Raw genomic sequence first — 17,927 nt, 5'->3', positions numbered from 1 at the left:
TTATTAAAGTCTCTGGAGACAGAAAATGGTGAAGGGGGAGAGGGTGTAGTCTTAAATGAGGTAGTTAGGGAACGCCTTATTGAGAAGGTGACAGATATTTGAGCAAAGTCATAAAGGAGGTTAAGAGGGCAGTGATTCAGCTATCTGGGGAAGGAACATTCCGGACAGAAGGAACAAGGTAAGAGTTTCCTGTTGTTGCTGTAAAAAAATAAATAAATAAAAATTAAATTAAATTAAAATTTTTTTTAAAAACCACAAACATAGTGACTTTAAACAACAGAAATTTATTCTCTTATTGTTCTGGAGACCAGAGGCCTGAAATGAGTCTTCCAGAGCTAAAATCAAGGTGTCGAAAGACGGGTTCCTTCCGGCAGCTCCAGGGGAGAAATGCACGCCATTTCTCTCCCAGCTTCTGGTAGCTTCCAGCATAGCATGCCTTGGCATTCCTTGGCTCGTGGCCACATCATTGCAGGCTCTGCTTCCATCACCATGTGCTGTCTCCAATCCTCTAGTGAAGTCTGTCTCCACCTCCCTCTTTTTAAAAAAAAAAAAAAGATTTTATTTATTTATTTGAGAAAAAGAGCAAGAGCAAGGGGAGGAGCAGAGGGAGAGAGAAAAGCAGACTCCCCACCGAGCAGGGGCCTTGACACGAGGTTTGATCCCAGGACCCCGGGATCGTGACTTTAGCCAAAGGCAGAGTCAAAGGCAGACTGAGCCACCCAGACAGCCGCCACCACCACCATCTTCCTCTTATAAGAACACGTGCGATGACATTGGACCCAGGATATCAATATCCTTAATCATATCTACCAAGTCCCTTCTGCCAAATAAGGTGACATCCACAGGTTCCAGAAACTGGGACATGGATATCTTTTAGGGACCATGATTCAGCCTATCACAAACAACAAGTTCAAAGGTCCTGAGGCAGGAGCAAGTGTGACTAGAAGGGAGAGAATTCAGGGAGAGACAGTGGGTAATGAGGTCAGAGGTGTGGCCTATGGCAGAATAATCCGAGCCTTTATATGTGTCAGGGTCAACACTGACTGCTGGGCTAAGAAATGGAAAGTCTCAGAGGCTCACCAGAGTAAAGCTCTCTCTTCTCAAACCCCGGGCTGATGTGGGCTCAAATCATTTCTCTACTGACTCCGTATCCTCCAAGACTCAGAATGCTCAGAATGAAGTCTTCCACATCCAGCTGGCAATGGGAGGAGAGAAACAGTGGAAAACTTTCTAGAAATTTGAGGCCCCCAGGACTAGCAGAGGTGGACATAACTTTCCATTCTCCAATGGCTAGCCTGAGTCATATGGCCCCATCTTTTCACACAGATGATAAAAAACAAGGCCTTCTTTGGGCCCAGGAGGAAAAAGAAAGGTTTGGTAAACACACAGCCTTTCCTTTGCCAGAGCACTCACTCAAATTGTAAGAATTTTGATTTTACTTAAAGGAGATGGGAACCCTTAGAAAATGTTGAATGGCATGATCTAACTGAAATGTCTTCTAAAGATTTATTTGTTTGTTTTAGAGGCTGGGAAGGGCAGAGGGAGAGGGAGCGAGAAACCCATGTGGAATCCTTGCTGAATGGGGAGCCCAACGCAGGGCTCGATCTCATGACCCTGAGATCAACCCTGAGCCGACACCAAGAGTCAGACACTCAACCGACTGTGTCACCCAGGTGCCCCTAACTGAAAAATGCTTGTTAAAAACACACACTCATGGAGGTATTCCATATCCTGATTGTAGTGACAGTGAACTTTAAATTTGTCAAAAATTATTGCATTGTATGCTTCAGATTCGTGAGTTTTATTGTAGGTAAATTATGCCTCAGTGGAGCTGACTTTTAAGAAAAGTATCATATGGACTAGTATTTTGAAAATAAAGTATGGTAGGAGATGCAGGAATAAAATCAGGAACACCAGTTGACAGGCTACTGCAATAGTCCTGGCCTAGTGGTATAACAAGAAGTTGGGTGTGGGGAGGGGTTTCCAGGTAGAAACAAGAGGATTTGCCACCACAACAGATACAGGGGAGGGGAAGAAGGAGCAGTCTTGAGACTCAGGCTTCTTAGGGCCACACGGTGGCTCCACTACTTGATGGTGATCTTGGACATATATCTTAATATCTCTGAGCCTTAGTTTCCTCCTCTGAGAAATGGGAATAATCATCCTAGGAATGACAACAGAGGATTATTAGACTAAAATGAAGTACTATATGAAAAATCCTGAGCACAGGGCCAGGCATAAAGGGAGCTCTTGATATATTTCGATAGAGACAGTAGCCTCCCCTGGACTGGGTGCTTACCAGGTAATAGATAAATGCTTCACAGTCCTTACCCCACCATGCGAGGACCAACAGGCTGGTCCCCATGTTTGTCTGGTGCGGCTGGAACCTGGGTCCAGAGTTCCCAGAGCAGACCCCACCAGGGCCTGCCACAGAAGCATCGCCAGAGACACTCAGACCCCCTGCTGCGTAATTCACACCAGCCACCCAGCAATGGAAGTCAGAGCACTTCCTTATCGGAAAAGTAAAATTTTACCCAAACTCTTTAAAAAAAGAAAAATTTAACAAATACCGTAAGGAGACAGTGGGAACGTGTCACGTCGATTTCCAGGACAGGCCCTCTTTGTTTCTCAGCAATCCTTGGACTCTCCAAGAGTGGCCACAGGAGAGGCAGCAGAGCACATTTCTCAACACCTTCTGTGTTCCAGGCCCTAAACAGAGGGGTTTCATCCTCATTCAGCCTCACATGAGCCCTGGGTGGTAAATATCAATTCCCATCATCTGGCAAGATAGCCAAGTACAGAGAGGGTAGCTGACTTGCCTAAGATGGCAAAGTTACTAGGCTCAAGGATGAGCCTTGCCATTTCCTGAAGACTAGTAACTTCACCGAGGTGATGTAGTAAAAGGCAGGTGGCCCAGGGGCTGGGAGCACAGATTCCAAAGCCCCACTGCCTGTGTTTATTGCCCGAGCTACGTCTTAGCAGCTGCGTGAACCTGGATGGGCTACTTAACCTCCCTGTGCCTCAGTGGCCTCATGTGTAAAATGGGAATAATAATAACAATATTATTATACCCACACTAAAAGATTGTTGTAAGCAGTGAAGGAATTACTATCTATAAAGAGCTTGGAAAGGTGTCCGGCACATAATAACAATTAGGTAAGAGTGGGCTCAGTATTATTGACTGTGGCTAGCCCTGGTGCCTGGGATCAGCCCAGCACGGTGACAAAAGGAACAAGAAGAGAATCATAAGGTTTCTAATTAGAAGAGCCTAAAATTGGGGTTGGCAAATCATGACCGGTACTGGCCCTCCACCTGTTTTGATAAAGTTTTATTGGAACTCGGCCATACTCATTCTTTGACCTAGGAATCTTCAGCTGCTTTTGCTCCACAACAGTACACGTGAGTCGCTGGTATAGAGAGTATACGGTGTGCAAAGCCTAAAGGAATTCCTTTCTGAGCCTTCATAGAAAAAGTGTGCTGACCCACCCAGAAGACAGCTGGTCTAATTCCTCATCCTCTGAATGGGGCGTTCTCGTCCTCCTGAGGCAGCCCAGACCTTTTTCAGATAACTTGAATGCTTGGAAGGTTCTTCCTTAAGCTGAGGTACTCGATCTCCCTATAACTTAAAATCCTAAAGCATTACAAGCTGCAGCCTCTTCAATCCTAAAGCATTACAAGGCTGGCCCAAAGTACCCAGTACCAGGCAGTAGGGCCAGGATTTCAACTCACTTCTTCCCACGTTTTTTCTCTCCTGTTAGACTACAGATTCCTCACAACCAAGCTGAGTCTGGAAACCAGTTCTGAGTCACTTAAAAAAAAGGGGGGGGGATCACTTTCAATGCACTATGTTTCCCCAGACAGAGAGATATGCAATGTATTTGCAGAAAACTTTTACCTTACAAACTATTTTACGCTTATAGTTTCAGTGGTCATGGAGTAAAACTTCTTTTTTTTAATTAATTAATTTTTTTATTTGACAGAGAGAGAGATCACAAGTAGTCAGAGAAACAGGCAGAGAGGGAGGGGGGAAGCAGGCTCCCCGCTGAACAGAGAGCTCGATGCAGGGCTCCATCCTAGGACCCTCAGACCATGACCTGAGCCAAAGACAGAGGCTGAACCCACTGAGCTACCCAGGCGCCCAAGGAGTAAAACTTCTATTGGTAAAACTAATCCCTCAGAATGACCCATTTTTAAAAAAATGAAATAAAAGACATTTTCTAAAAAGGTAGAGAGGACGGATAAACAGTGTGATTAAGAGCCAGGGCTCAGAGAAAGACAACTATCATATGATCTCCCTGATATGAGGGAGAGGAGATGCAACATGGGGGGTTAAGGGGGTAGGAGAAGAGTAAATGAAGCAAGATGGGATTGGGAGGGAGATAAACCATAAGTGACTCTTAATCTCACAAAACAAACTGAGGGTTGCGGGGGGAGGGGGTTGGGAGAGGGGGGATGGGGTTATGGACACTGGGGAGGGTATGTGCTATGGTGAGTGCTGTGAAGTGTGTAAACCTGGTGATTCACAGACCTGTACCCCTGGGGAAAAAATATATGCTTATAAAAAATAAAATTAAAAAAAAAAAAAAGCCAGGGCTGAGGGGCCCCGACAGACCTGGCTTTCAACCCTAGCTCCGCCACACAATAAACACAAGCCTGTGGGTGATTCTCTTCCCTAAGACTTTGTGTTGTCATCTGTAACTGGGGAGCACAGAGCGCCCATCTCCCAGGATTAACAAGCAGGTAGACAACACAATCTGGTCAAGCACTTAGTGCCGTTCGGATGCTACGCGTCTGCTCAGTATTTGCGATTATGATGACTGAAAATGTACTCTCCAGCTCTCTCTCACCTTCTTTCCTTCTGCTTTCCTTCCCTTCCCCAAGTTGGCATAAAAATTATTTTCCGTTTCCTCGCCTCCAATTAGATATTGATTAGAGTATCTGATTGAGAATGAGCACTTAATAAAAGTAAATAAGTTCTGACATTTTATTTTTACTCTTGAATAAAAATGCTCACCATCCTCCTGAAAATGAGCCATCACATTTTATTTAACAGCAGAAAAGATTTGTACATTTGGCCCTGCAGGAGCTGAGGAATCTATTTTCATTATAACAAACATTGATTTTGCATTAAAAAGTCTCATTATTTGAGATAATGACTGCTGGGCTCCTTAGTTATTCTTTTGGTTCCTAAATCATTAAAAGTCTAACATTTAAAGATCAAGTGGGGCTACAGTGGTTCCCAAATTATCACCAATGAGTTGTTCCCCCTGTGCCAGAGTCGCGGACAAGATTCAAGACCAGTGTCGATGCTGGCACGCAGGTGGTGGCCAGCCCAGTTCTTTCTCCGGTAGTTCCAGAGTACTGAATCTCAAATCCAACTGGGTTCCTTTAAAACCCGTTTGCAAAATAAAAAGAGAAAAGGTGGGAGGAAACCTTCTGGTCTCCATGTTCATGTCCAACCAGTTCTTCAAACAAATCTTAATTCTAAAGGAGCTGGAGAGAAGGAAGGGTGGCTGTCTCCAGGATGGGACTCCGACAGCACGAGGGTGGCCCCAGGGGTTGGCAGAGGTCCATCAGAGGCCCACCTTCCACCAGCAGCAGGATAAATTATTGACTCCAGGAATATTCCCTATTCCTGAGACCTGAGACCTGGCCGGACAACTCATTGGCAAGCCACGTGTGTCACAACTGAGTTTTGCAGAATTTCAACCACATGCACCGATTTGGATAATGTATTCTTTCAGAAGCCGGGGCTGAGATTTAAACAAAGCATAATCCTGCCTGCATATCAATTTCCCCAGGACTGTGAGGAGGGAAAGGAAAAAACCCAGAGCCACGATGCTTTCTGCAGCAGCATTTCCATTTGGGGCTTAGCAGCGGGGACGGCGAGCAGCATTCGCAGTCTCCAGGTTCATTAACAGGAGCACAAGGAAGGAAGGGGGGAAGGGTGGGGGCGAATCATAAAATATGAAAGGACTTCCCTGGAAATTGGTATCAATGTGATTTATTCAATCCAGACCCAAGCTCAACTATTTGAAAATAATTGAATAGTTGATACCTACTGCCACTTGCGAGTGATAGGAACATAGCCTGGGGTTGCGATGAGGGGAGGTACTGGGCAGAATTTGAGAGGTCCCGGACCTCAGCCCTGCCTAGCCTTCTGGAAGAGGAGGAAGAACTCTCCCTGGACCCTGCCCTTAACCACCAGTTGCTTCTTCTGGGATGTTCCTTCTCATTCCATTCCCATCCCCCCCCCGCCCCGATGCAGGGTTCTGTGGAGTCATGGCCACTGTAGGTAAAAGCTTGCTATTCGATCTGTGGTATTTGTTGTGCTGTAAACATTTTCTCTTTGCAGAAATTATTGGGTTTTTACAAATCATATAAGCAATGCATGCTCATGGTAAGAAATGAGAACAATTCAGGAATACAGGATGTAAAACAGATTTCCCCCCATGCACAGACCCCCAACATCCTCTAAGATTGACACTATCAACCATTTATAGTGTGTCCTTCTAGATAGCTTTCTATACCTACAAACACACACGCGTACGTGTATACAGACAGTTTCAAGCTACTTTACAAAATATATATGTATCCTGTGTTGCAACTCTTGCACTTAATGTTGTGTACATATTTCCACACCAGTACATACAGAGACCCGCTTCTTTTTCACAACTATATACATCCCATCGCTTACTGCCTCGTCCCTCCATTGCCAGGCAATTAGGGTATTACCAATGTTCATTGCAAACATCTCCAAGGTTCATGCAATGGACCATTGTGCACACATATTCGTACATCTGTGCAAACGCATCTGCAGGATTGATTCGCAGAAGCTGGGGTGCAGGCTCTTAGCATGCAATCTAGAACGTCGTTCCAGGCATCTCAACGATCACTCTTCATATCTGCACAACCACCTTTTGAATCCAACTTAGCCAACTCATACAGCAGGAAAAAAAAAAAAATCTGTTTAAAGCTCTCCTGTCTGCAACTCTCTTCACACAGAGAAAGGAAAAGAACCTGTTGCAGGAAAAAAGGCCCCACCCCAAGGCACGGTCTGGAAAGAGCTAGAGGAGCCAAGACAGAACTGAATTGTGCTTGGAATTTGGAATAGCCCAAAGGATCTGGGAGCGATGGAAGGGTATGGGGAGTTCAAGAGGAAGAGGAAGAGGAATGCCAGCGATATGGCAGAGGACTTAGGGTCCTATTGCTTATGGAGTGAGGTCCGTACTGGGCTGTAGTCAGTGGTACGCGGGCTGAGGTTTAATAAGAAATTATTTGTTTCCTGATTTCCTGGGTGTAAATGTTCCTATGTTGGTGTGAGCGCCCCACAATTATCCTGTAAACTGATGAAAAAAGTCTGCTCCTCCCAGCAGCCTTGGGCCAGTGGAACTCTCAGGAGCCCAGAGGAGTGGGCAGAGCCCCTCTTTCTATGAAGCTGTCATGTGACAGGGTCACATGAGTTAGGAAACCGGCTGCAATAGACCGAGGGCAAGGATGTTAAGCTGGGGAATCCATGGGACTACTTCAGACCCTTCCCTGTGGGAAGGGGTTCGAGTTACCTTTTTTAGATGCGAAGGGATGACCCCTGAAGGCTGGAGGACCTGGGGACAGAGGGTGCCTCCCTGGGGTTACCACTTGCTGCTTCAGCGAACATTTCATGAACATCTTCAACATGCATTCGAAGCCCTGCCCACTGCCCCTCACTCCTTGTCCACCATTCCCCTCTTCTCACTCCCTACACACCCTCTGTTCCACTGCACCACACTCCTTCCCCAGCCCCACACACGCGGCACCCTGGACTCTTCCCCTCCACCTGACTCATCACAGCCATATCCGTTCCTCAAGGCCTGATTGACACGTATCCCCCCAGGGAGACTTCACACAGGTGGGATGTGTCTCCTCCTTCCCCAGAGACCCACAACTTTTGAGTCAGCAGCTTCAAAAGCACAAACCCCCTGTCTCTTCGATAGCAAAAAACCCCTGGAGGGCTCCCAGGAGGAAGAGACGCAGACTTCAACTCCCGGTCCTCAGCACGGCACAGTGGCTCCCACAGAGTTGGCACTGAGTCACCACCCAAGAAGTCCAGCAGAAACTCTGAGCCCTGCCCCAGCCTCTGACAATGCGATGGTCACCGGAAAGGTAAAAAAGAATTGTCCCCGTTGTACAAGTGGAGAAAGGCAGAGAGCCCTGGGATCTTGCTCCGGTTCCCAGCGAAGCAAGGGCTCGGGTCTTCTCACTGTAAGTCTGGTCACATTTATGCTCATTTCCACTGTCAGAGCAGGGAGGTGTCTGCAAGCTGATCTGGGCAGGTGCTCCCATTGGGGGCCTCAGAGTCCCAGGATCTGCAGATTGATTTCAAGGGGACCTCACGTCCATGTGCATGCAAAGAGAGAGGAGGAATTCCGTGGCTCTTTGCTTCTTTTCTTGTTTGCTCCTTGTGTGTGTGTATGCGTGTGTATGTGTGTGTGTGTGTGTGTGTGTGTGTGTGTGTTAAAAGAAGAAGCATTAAAGAGCCCATCCTCCGACAGATGAAGAATCCGAAACTAAGAGAGAAAGAAGTACATGGTCAAAGTCACAGGGCCGGCATGGGCTTTGGCCTGTAGCAGCCTAGCAGAGCTGGAACTACACTTCCCAGAATTCCTTTCCCCACACGGTTCTAGGTTAGGAGTGGCCGCAAGGGGAATTGGCACACGATCTGGAAGGTAGAAGCGGAGCAGCAGCCACTCGGTTGGCGCTTGAGTCCATGTGCGATTAGGCAGTGTGTAACTCATGCACTTGCTGTCCCTATGCCGGCTCGCCTTGTTGGCCTGAGCCCTGGCAGCAGATGGGTGTTAACTCCAGACCCCATGGGATTTCCTCCCTCGGGCCTGGTCGTGTGCAGCATCCTGGTGAGGCGGGCCAGTTCTTCTGCGGATCACCCATGGCATCACTGGAGGCTTGGAGGCAGGGGGGACACCAACCAGGTCCCAGTAAGAGGCGGATGTAGGTCTCAGAGTGTCCTCCGTGTGGGTCCCAAGCCACCCTTCCAGCTTTGACTTTGTTCTTGTGCACCTGTTCTTGATGTGCAGCTTCCCTTCCCAACAGCCAACCTTACCAACCCCAGGCCTGGAGCAGACACATGGGCATGGATGGATGTCACTACCTGCTAGCTCCCATGGTCCCCAGAGGCCTCATCCCCAGCAGAGAGCCCTCAGAATGCTTATGCTGGATCTGCTTCTCTGATAGAGCAGATCTGATAGAGCTCAGTGAGCTCACTGCACAGATGAGCCTGAGGTCCCGCCCCTTCCCACTAGAAGAAGCCAGAGACACAGCCTGAGCCTCAGGCTCCAGGCCCTCCCCAGGGAGATCACTGCCTCCATCCACGAAGCTAAGAGACTAAGTTAGAGTTGTTTCCCCAGGCTGCGGTCGAAGGAGAGTCCTGTGTCTTACCCGTCCCCCAGACCATCAATATCGTCCCTGCCAGGCTCTGGGGACACGTAATCCTCCCTAGTGTCCCCGCAGAGCCCTCAGAGGATGGTGGGACAGACCCCTTGCCTCGGGCCCACATCCTCCCCCCGACCCAGCACAGCCCTTTGAAGACTATTTATTTCTCCTGGTTCCCAGACCCATAACCTCAGAGCTGCCTCAGATGCCTCATGTCCCCAAGGCTCTATTAATCAGACAGTAAAGATGTCACACACGAGCCCTGGGCCGGCCCTTCCTCCCACATGCTGAGCTGGGAGTTATTGCCGCTCACCATGACCAGGACTCCCACCAGCTGTGTCAGGACAGAGTTTCCCCACGCCATGGCACTGAGCAAGGGACTTCGGGATCACTCACTCTCTTTTATCCTCATCAGTCCCTTCCTTCCTCTAGAAGGTCCCAGGGAGCCCAGGGGTGCCTCCTTTCTCAGCAGCTAATTTTGAGAAAGGAAATCACGATGAAGTGATGGAAACAGATGGACCTAGGTTCAGGTTTCCCCACTGCCACTTGCTAGCTGTGTGACCTAGGGAAAGTCACATAACTTATCTGAGTCTTAGGTGCCTTGTCTATAAAATTAGGATACTAACCTCATGGATACATTGTAAGAATTAAATGAGGTACTGATCATAAAGCACATAGTCATTAGACTATGCTAATAGTCATCCTGGACCAGTACAGAAGTCATTATTGTTACTATTATTGCTATTGTTTTTAGCCTTATAGTCACTATACTGTATGTTCCATAAGGACGGGAACTGTGTCTGATGTGTTCTCTCCACCGCCTACAAGTGCAGAGCCCATACAAGCTTGTAATGCCAATTGGTGGAACCAAGGAATAAATAAATGTTTATAGGCTCAGTGCAGTGTTCTTTCATGGATAAAGTACTCGGGCTATGGAATATTTGGAAATTATGTTAGGTAAGGATCTGTGAGAACCGCTTTCCTCAACTTAAGCCATCTGTGTCCTCTTTGAAGTTTTTCTCTGGCCACCTACTGACTGCTGACCCACGGGCAAATTGCTTTGGAATTTTCCCATGGAGTAGGGACCTCTGCACGGGTCAGGGTGCAGACCCAAGCAACAGCTCTAGGTGCTGTCCCCACAGCTAGGGCATTTCTGACCCACAGCATAGCTCTCCTTCACAGGAGAATGCATGTACAGAGAAGGAGCCTGAGGTTCAAAGGGGATTAGTAACTTGCCCAAAGCCACGTAGCTAGTAGAGTGAACTCACCCTTCTATGAGCATTAGGTTCTAAAACTGATGCATAGGCAAAGATTGCAGAATTCGAATTGCCTTGAGATCTCTTACACTGTCCACATACCTTTCCTTTTGTATAGTCTCATACCGTAATCGTTACACAAACATGCTCAAGCTTGAGAGCTGATGATCTAGACCGAACGAAGGACCAGAAAGAAAGTTTGTGTGAAGGTGTCGGGACGTCAGATCATTAAATTGTTCAGCCAGTTAGACACACCCGCTCACCTGAGGTGGCCATTCCGTGGGACGGCACAGCCGAGATTGCAGCCCAGTCCTCGGAAGGCAGAAGCCGGGCTCTGCAAGGTGTGGTCTCCCACGTGGCAGGCCAGAGGCTCCTCCTCCAAGGGAGGGAGGCCCTTCGAGTGTCTGGATTGATGGCGAGCTCCCCGCATCCTATAACCCCCTCCGTGCTGGGCATGTGCCCACTGCTCTGGATGCGGGCAGGGAGGCGGCTGGGTGCTAATTTACACTTGTTTAACTACAGCTGCCGCCCTCCTGCCATGTGTCTATCCACCATTTATTGCGCTTTCCAAAGCCCTGCCCAGCACTCAGGGGCATTTCCTGCCTGCGCTAATGGAGGAGAATAGACGCATTATATGTGAATAATGGATTATGATGATACAATTTGGGTCTCTTAGCTCTCACTGAGCCTAGGCTGGCCTTGCATTATTGATAACTTACACACACCTTCCCGAGCGTGTTTATGTAAATATTTAATAGGGAAAGCAAGTTAACCCATTGGTTTCAGCCATTTCCAGAGCTTTGGAATTAAAGGCTGTGAAGGCAACTGGGGGACCCCCGGCGGGAGGAGATCACGAGTCAGGCCCCCTTTGGAAAAGCCAGGAACTTCCTGAGATGTTCTTGGGTCAGGAGAAGTCTATGGCCTCAAGCGAGGTTTGGCTTTCCAAGGACCGAGATGGAAGGGTAGGCCTGCCTCACTGTGGGAGACCCGCCTGGGGTCAGGAAGAGCAGAGCACAGCAGGAATGCTGGGGGGACAAACTTGGATTACGGGAATGCAGTGGAATTCGGAATGCAACTGACAAATAGGTCCATTGCTTCCCCGTTTACAAGACTGATTTCCTGTTTTTCACAGGGTTTCACACTGCATTTCCTGTCAGAAGACAAGGCTTCAGAGTTTGCTGGGACTTCAGCCTGGGCTTTATGCCCGAAGGCTGGATAGAGAGCTGCTTAATCTCTCCACGCTCTACGTGTCACCTCTGTAAAATGGGGAAATAATGGACTCATCTCAAAGGTACTCATTGGTCGCTGTAGGAATTCAATGAGACAAGGTGTCTGAAGTGGCTCGTACAGCACCCAGCCCACAGTAAGGGCTCAATACTGCCCTGGGGTTCTACAGCAGCCACTTGAAGATGGCTCTTAACATAAACGCCATGGTGTACGTTAATTAGACGGTGTTTCTTAGGGGTATGGAAAAGAGTTGCTCCTCTGAGACTTTGAAGGGAATTGTTCTGGCTGCTGTGTGGGGCACAGAGCACAGGGGGACAAGTTCCCAAGCGTGGACACCTATTAGGACCTTGTTGGAAACATTCAAGCAAAACAAAATGGCACCTTGCCCTAGGGTGGGAGCAGAGGAGGTGGAGGGAGGTGGTTGTTGGCTTTTCACAGAGGCGGAGGGAGTAGCTGACCAGGTTTCCTGATGATTTAGGGATGTGAGGTGGAGGAGAGCGCAGAATCAAGGTGACTCCAGGGTATCGTCATCGCCTGAAAGGTTTGAGTTGCCATGAGCTGGGGTGGGAAGGGGTGGGTTGGAAGGAAGGTCAAGCATTCTGTTTGGGACGTGTCAATCAGACACATTAGATTTCAGACATCTGTTAGACATCCAAGGGGAGAGTTTGGATGGGTAACTGGATTTTAGGTGAGTGGTCCAGGCTAGACTTACACATGTGAGGGTCATCAGCATGCAGATGGACAAGACCACAGGGGAGTGGGGGTGGGGGGAAGAAAGAGACACCGAGGCCTTAGCCCAGCGTGCTGCAGTGAGTAGAGGTGGGAGAGGAAGGAGAGCCAACAAAGGAGGCAGAGGAGAAGCAGCCTGTCGGGTAGGAGGAAATCTCACGTGTTGAAGTCGGGGCATCCGAGTTGTCACAAGCGAGTATAGCAAAATAGCTAGCACTAACTGAGCCCTTACTCTGTGTCAGAAACACGCATATAGTTTCTCCCCTGATTCTGAGATTTAGGAATTCTCATCCCCCACCTTACACAGAAAGAAACTGAGGATGGGAAAGTTCAAGCTGAACAAGACTTCATGGCCAGTGATTGCACAGCAGCAAAACCCCCAAGCTTGGGCTTGCAACTAACATTTATTGACTACCGACTAAGATCTGGGTACCTTTATAGGCAATATTTTATTTAATACTCTTTAACACCCTTGTACTGCAAAGGACAGGTCATTTGCACCCATTTTACAGGTGTGAAGACTGAGGCTTAGCATCTCTTTCAGTGACCTACCCAAAGCTACCCAATGGCTGGCAGGAACTTGGATCTTGGTCTCCTGCCTTCCTTTAGACACTTGGGATCCCCCCACCAAGTCTGCATTTGGAGAATGGGGTTGGGTTGAGGGGTTAATTGTGGCTTCTCAGCTTAAAGTCCTACACTTCTTCAGGGACCAGATGTCGGGCTGGCACCACAGGGCCCTCTACTGAGTCCTATGCTAGGAGCAGGGAGGGAGGGGTCTTGGTTACCAGAGTGAGGTCTGGGTGCTCCCAGGGAGTCCCCCGCCTCCCTGCCTGCCCAGCATCTGCCCTCTGCCAGCCCCTGCCTGGCTGCCAGATGTGCCAGCTGTGGCTCCTCTCCACCAAGAGCCTCATTTATTAATTACCGTGGACGCCAAGGGGGCAACATCTCAGGCCCAGCCTCAGAGCAGATCTTGGCACATTTTTCAGACTTTGTTTAATAATTTATCATCTTTTAATCATAAAAATAATTAGCACAAGAGTGATAATCTGCACTCTGCCGAGAGCAGACTGGAGGAGGAGTTTTCAGACCATGCCAGAGCCCAGAGAGCAGAGCTTTGGCAGAGGGGAGAGGGACAGGCTGGCTCGGAGCCCGTTGTCCATTCCGGAGCTGGCCTCTGAGAATCAGGGTGTCAAAGATGCCACCTGGCTTTGGGAGGACCTTGGGGACCCACGTGGCTTTCCTGAACATCTGAGGATCCTGCTCCTGTCTGGCCTGACTTACTGGCTAACCTTCTGGGAAGTACTTTCTCCGCTCCGGTCTTACTTAATTTTTCCATCTGTAAAATGGGAATTAGATGAGCTGATCCCTTTTGTTCAAGATGCTGCGATCTAACAAGGCAGCAAATACAGAAGCACTTCAGAGAGTGAGCTGGAGAGTCCGCGAGAACCATGGAGTTGTCCATGATTCCCCCAAACACAAGTGCGCTCCCCCTCCTCTGCATCCCGGAGCTGCTCACAGAACCCTGGGAATAAGCATGCGCTCCATGGCCTGGAACAAGTCCCTGCCCCTCTCGGACTTCACCCATTTGAAAAGTGGTCGTGATCATTCACGGCCCTGAGAGGATCTCAGAGAAGATCTCCCAGAGAAGATCCAAGCAAGGGTGGGACAGGATTAACCCCTGGAGACATTGACCCCATTCTGCCCTGGATTTAGCAGCCACTCCCTGTCCAGACCTCTGATCCCGGTGGCTGTCCTCCGCCAGGATATCCTCATCCTCTGTGCCTGAAACCCCTGATAGTGAATGAATAAACCCAGTGTTCCATCGCCTTTGGGGACCTGCCTGGGGGTTGTTCGACCTACACAGGCGGACGCATCCTTCCCCAGGGTGACGGCAGTCTGGCAGCTCTGGGAAAGACCACGGCCATTCAAGAAGCCAGCTCTGCTCTTCTTGTGGGGCCCTGTACACACTGCCTAGCCTCCAAGGCCTTGGTGTCCTCATCTGTCAAATGGGGGAACAGTCTGAGTTTGAGGCCCCCAGAAGCAGATACTGAGACTGGAATTTAAGTGCAAGTTACAATTTGGGAAGCGATCCAGAAGCTCAAGCAGGGAGCCCAGAGAGGACACAGAGAAGGGGAGGCCACCATCCAAGATCAGTCAGTGAACAGGTGACCCCCGTGGGCCACCAGGGCTCCATCCTGCTGGAGACACCTGGGGGGGTCAGCAAACTACAGCCCACAGGCCACCCCCGCCTGCTGTTTTTGTAAACAGACTCATGGTGGAAGCCGTACAGCCCGGCCCCATGCATTCGGATGCTGTCTATGGCCACATTGTTGCCCCAACAGAACTGAATAGTTGCCACAGAGACAGTGTGGCCCTCAAAACCTGAAATATTTACTCCCTGGTCCTTTGCAGAAAAGGTTTTCCAGCCCTTGCCCAGGACATAGTATGGAATTCACCTCGCAGTTGCCTCCTTGAAGGAGAGGAAGAGGGGTTTTTCATCCACAAACACCAGTCCCTTATGACTGCTCCTGGGGGTCCTGATAGCCTCCTCCAATCCTCCATCGCCCCCCCACACACACACAGTTCTGGGGTGGCACATTCCTGCAGCCGGAGGGACCCCTCAGGCAGAGTCAAGGCTAAGGACCCATTAGGGTCCAGCACCGAGGGCGTCTGTCCCAACCCCTCACTAAGGCGTGACCAGGACTAGGTGAGAGGACACTTGGCATACCAGGGAGAGGGAGTGTCCGGCAATATTAGACAACTTTGATCACCAGTACCACCCCTAACCAAAGTCATTCCTGGCTCATTCCAAAATGAACAGCTTCTCCCTGCTCACTGGGCCTCTGCCTGCCTCTCTTTCTGGAGCACTGCTGATTTCTGAGTCCAAGGTCACACTGGTCCTGGGAGCAGAGCTCTCCCCAAGTCCAGTGCTGTCAGGTCAAAACTGCACCAGCACTGAGCCCTCCTCAGCTCTGACTCAGGAAACCCTGCCTTTCCGGCTTCTTCCCCAAAGCCACCTGTGCCTCCTGTTTGCCCAGCCCCTATAAGGCCATGCACTTGGACTCTATCCCCAGGTCTGGGTTTGGGGCCAGTCTTGGGGCAGTGGCAGGGGGTTGTCTCCAACCAACAAGTCTCCTCTCCCCTAGTCAACCACTCCTACACTCTCCAGCACTCTTGGTCCTTGCTGCTCTTGCTCTCCTGTGCCCTCCAGTTGGACCCCATCCTTCCCGGGGAATATTCTGGGTGGTTGGCTCTGGGCTCCTTTCTGAGAAGGATGTAAGCAAGTGAGGGCAGTCAGAATGATCAGAGCTCAGTGAGGGTCTAGGATCAGGGCTTAGCCTGGGTTCTGGTTCAAGATTCAGTCTGAGGCTGCAGTCAAGAAAAGCCTGGGGTCAGTGTCATGGCAGGGCCAAGGTCCTGGGGTCAGTCTCACCATGGAGCCCAGTATACCCCTCTGGTTTATCTAACAATCCAGCCCAGGCCTCTGTCCCTGCCCCCCTGACTCAGCACGCTGGCCACCTCTAGAGGCCTCCAGCCCATCCCTCCCCACTAGGGCGCCTGCATTCCTGTTCACATGTACACCCTCCTGCCCAGGCGGCGAGGATCCCCAGGTCCATCTGTCTGCTGAGCTGTCGTGGGAACCGAGCTCAGCAAATGGGCCCAAGCCTGTCTCCCTCCGGAGCCTGCCTCCAGACTGTTGGCATTCACGGCTCTGCCTCGCAGCCTCCGAGCTGGGCTCGCGCCGCCGAGTCCAAACGCCGTCCACTGCTCAGTTCCAGCCAGCCACCAAGCACTCCCCAGATGGGCAGGGACCGCACCATGCCTGCCTGCCTCCTGCCTCAGGCACTGCTCGCTCCCTGCCAGGGGCCCAGGGGAGGTGCCCACTCTCCAGACACACAGTCCCGGGGGACAGGCAGGGCAGGGAAGGGCAAGGAACTCACTGTCTCCAGCTCCAGGGCCCTGAGCATCATCTAACCAGTGATTTCCTCCAGCTCTGCCCCTGGCCCTGGTGAGACCTGGCGTTTTCTCCCACCAGGTGCCCATTGGCCTCTATCCTCTGACCACGGACCTGACCAGAGGACTTGGGGCTCCCCAGCAGGTCATGGTCTATATGCTCCCCAGGGCATCTGAGAAGCTCCAGGCAACATGGAGTTTCAGAATTAGTAGACCTGAGTTGGAATCTCAGCAGTGCCACCTCAAGATGTGGGAACTTAAAGAAGTTAGTCTTTGTCTCAGTTTCCTTGTGTTTAAATGGGCATAACCCCTAGCTTATAGGCTGTATGAGGGTTAATAAATTAAAAGGTGGAAGCCCCTGGCATAGGAAAGGAGCTTGTGAGGACAGCCACCATAGGCACCAGCTCAGCTGCCTGGCCCTTTTCTAGCCAGAGCACCCCTTTCCTATGCTGAGCCAGCCCTTGTCCACACACAGCACATGGATCTGGTGGGGCACCCCTTCCTGAGACCTGAACCCCATGGCCTGAGAGTGGGCACGAGCTGTCTCACAGATAAAAGCAGAACAGAGAGAGGCTGAGAGAATGAGTGAATGGCAATCCTACAGACATCATGGGACCCCTGAGATCCCTGGGCCAGACCCCGTGAACTCCCCAGTCACTGAGCCAGCAAATCCCTTTCAGCTAAAGCTACTGGGCTTGCACTGCTGTCCTTAGAAGAGAGGTTCAGAAATAGGGAGTAAGCGCATGTCACTGTCAAGAGCCTTGACCTGAAGTCATACCAATGGGTTCCAATCCCAGCTCTGTTGCTTTGTAGTAATATCATCTGAGGCAAGTTATTCTACCCATGGTACATCAGTGTCCTCATCTGTAAAATGGGGATGATACTGGTAGCCACCTCGGGGCTGTTGTGACGGTTGAATTCATGCATTTCTGTAAAATACAGAACAATTCCTGGTACATAGTAAACACTCTAAGTATTTGCTAGTATATTATTAACTCCCTACTCTGCCCCTCTCCTCTCCAATCTGGAGGACAGGATCAAATACTCAATAAATATTGAGTCCCTACTGTGTGTTCTACCTTACAATGCACTGGTGAACGCAAATGATGTGGGCTCTGTCCTCCAGGGGCTCACGACCCATGAAGGTGGGTGGCCAAGGGGCTGCTGCTCCAAGACCACCAAAATGAAAAGGCACCCAGATCACCCACTCAGCACCTGCTGGGAAATGAGCTGCCCTTCCAGGAAGCCTGTCAGGGTTCGGATCAGGGCTTCCAAAACAGGTTTGGTCCATGGAATCATCTGATGCTGGAGAGAATTCTGGAGCTTCCAAAGCCT

This window comes from Lontra canadensis, unplaced genomic scaffold (assembly GCF_010015895.1).
Source record: "Lontra canadensis isolate GAN:19392208 unplaced genomic scaffold, GSC_riverotter_1.0 scaffold60, whole genome shotgun sequence".
In the NCBI taxonomy this organism is placed as follows: Eukaryota; Metazoa; Chordata; class Mammalia; order Carnivora; family Mustelidae; genus Lontra; species Lontra canadensis.
This window is presented reverse-complemented; position numbering follows the sequence as displayed.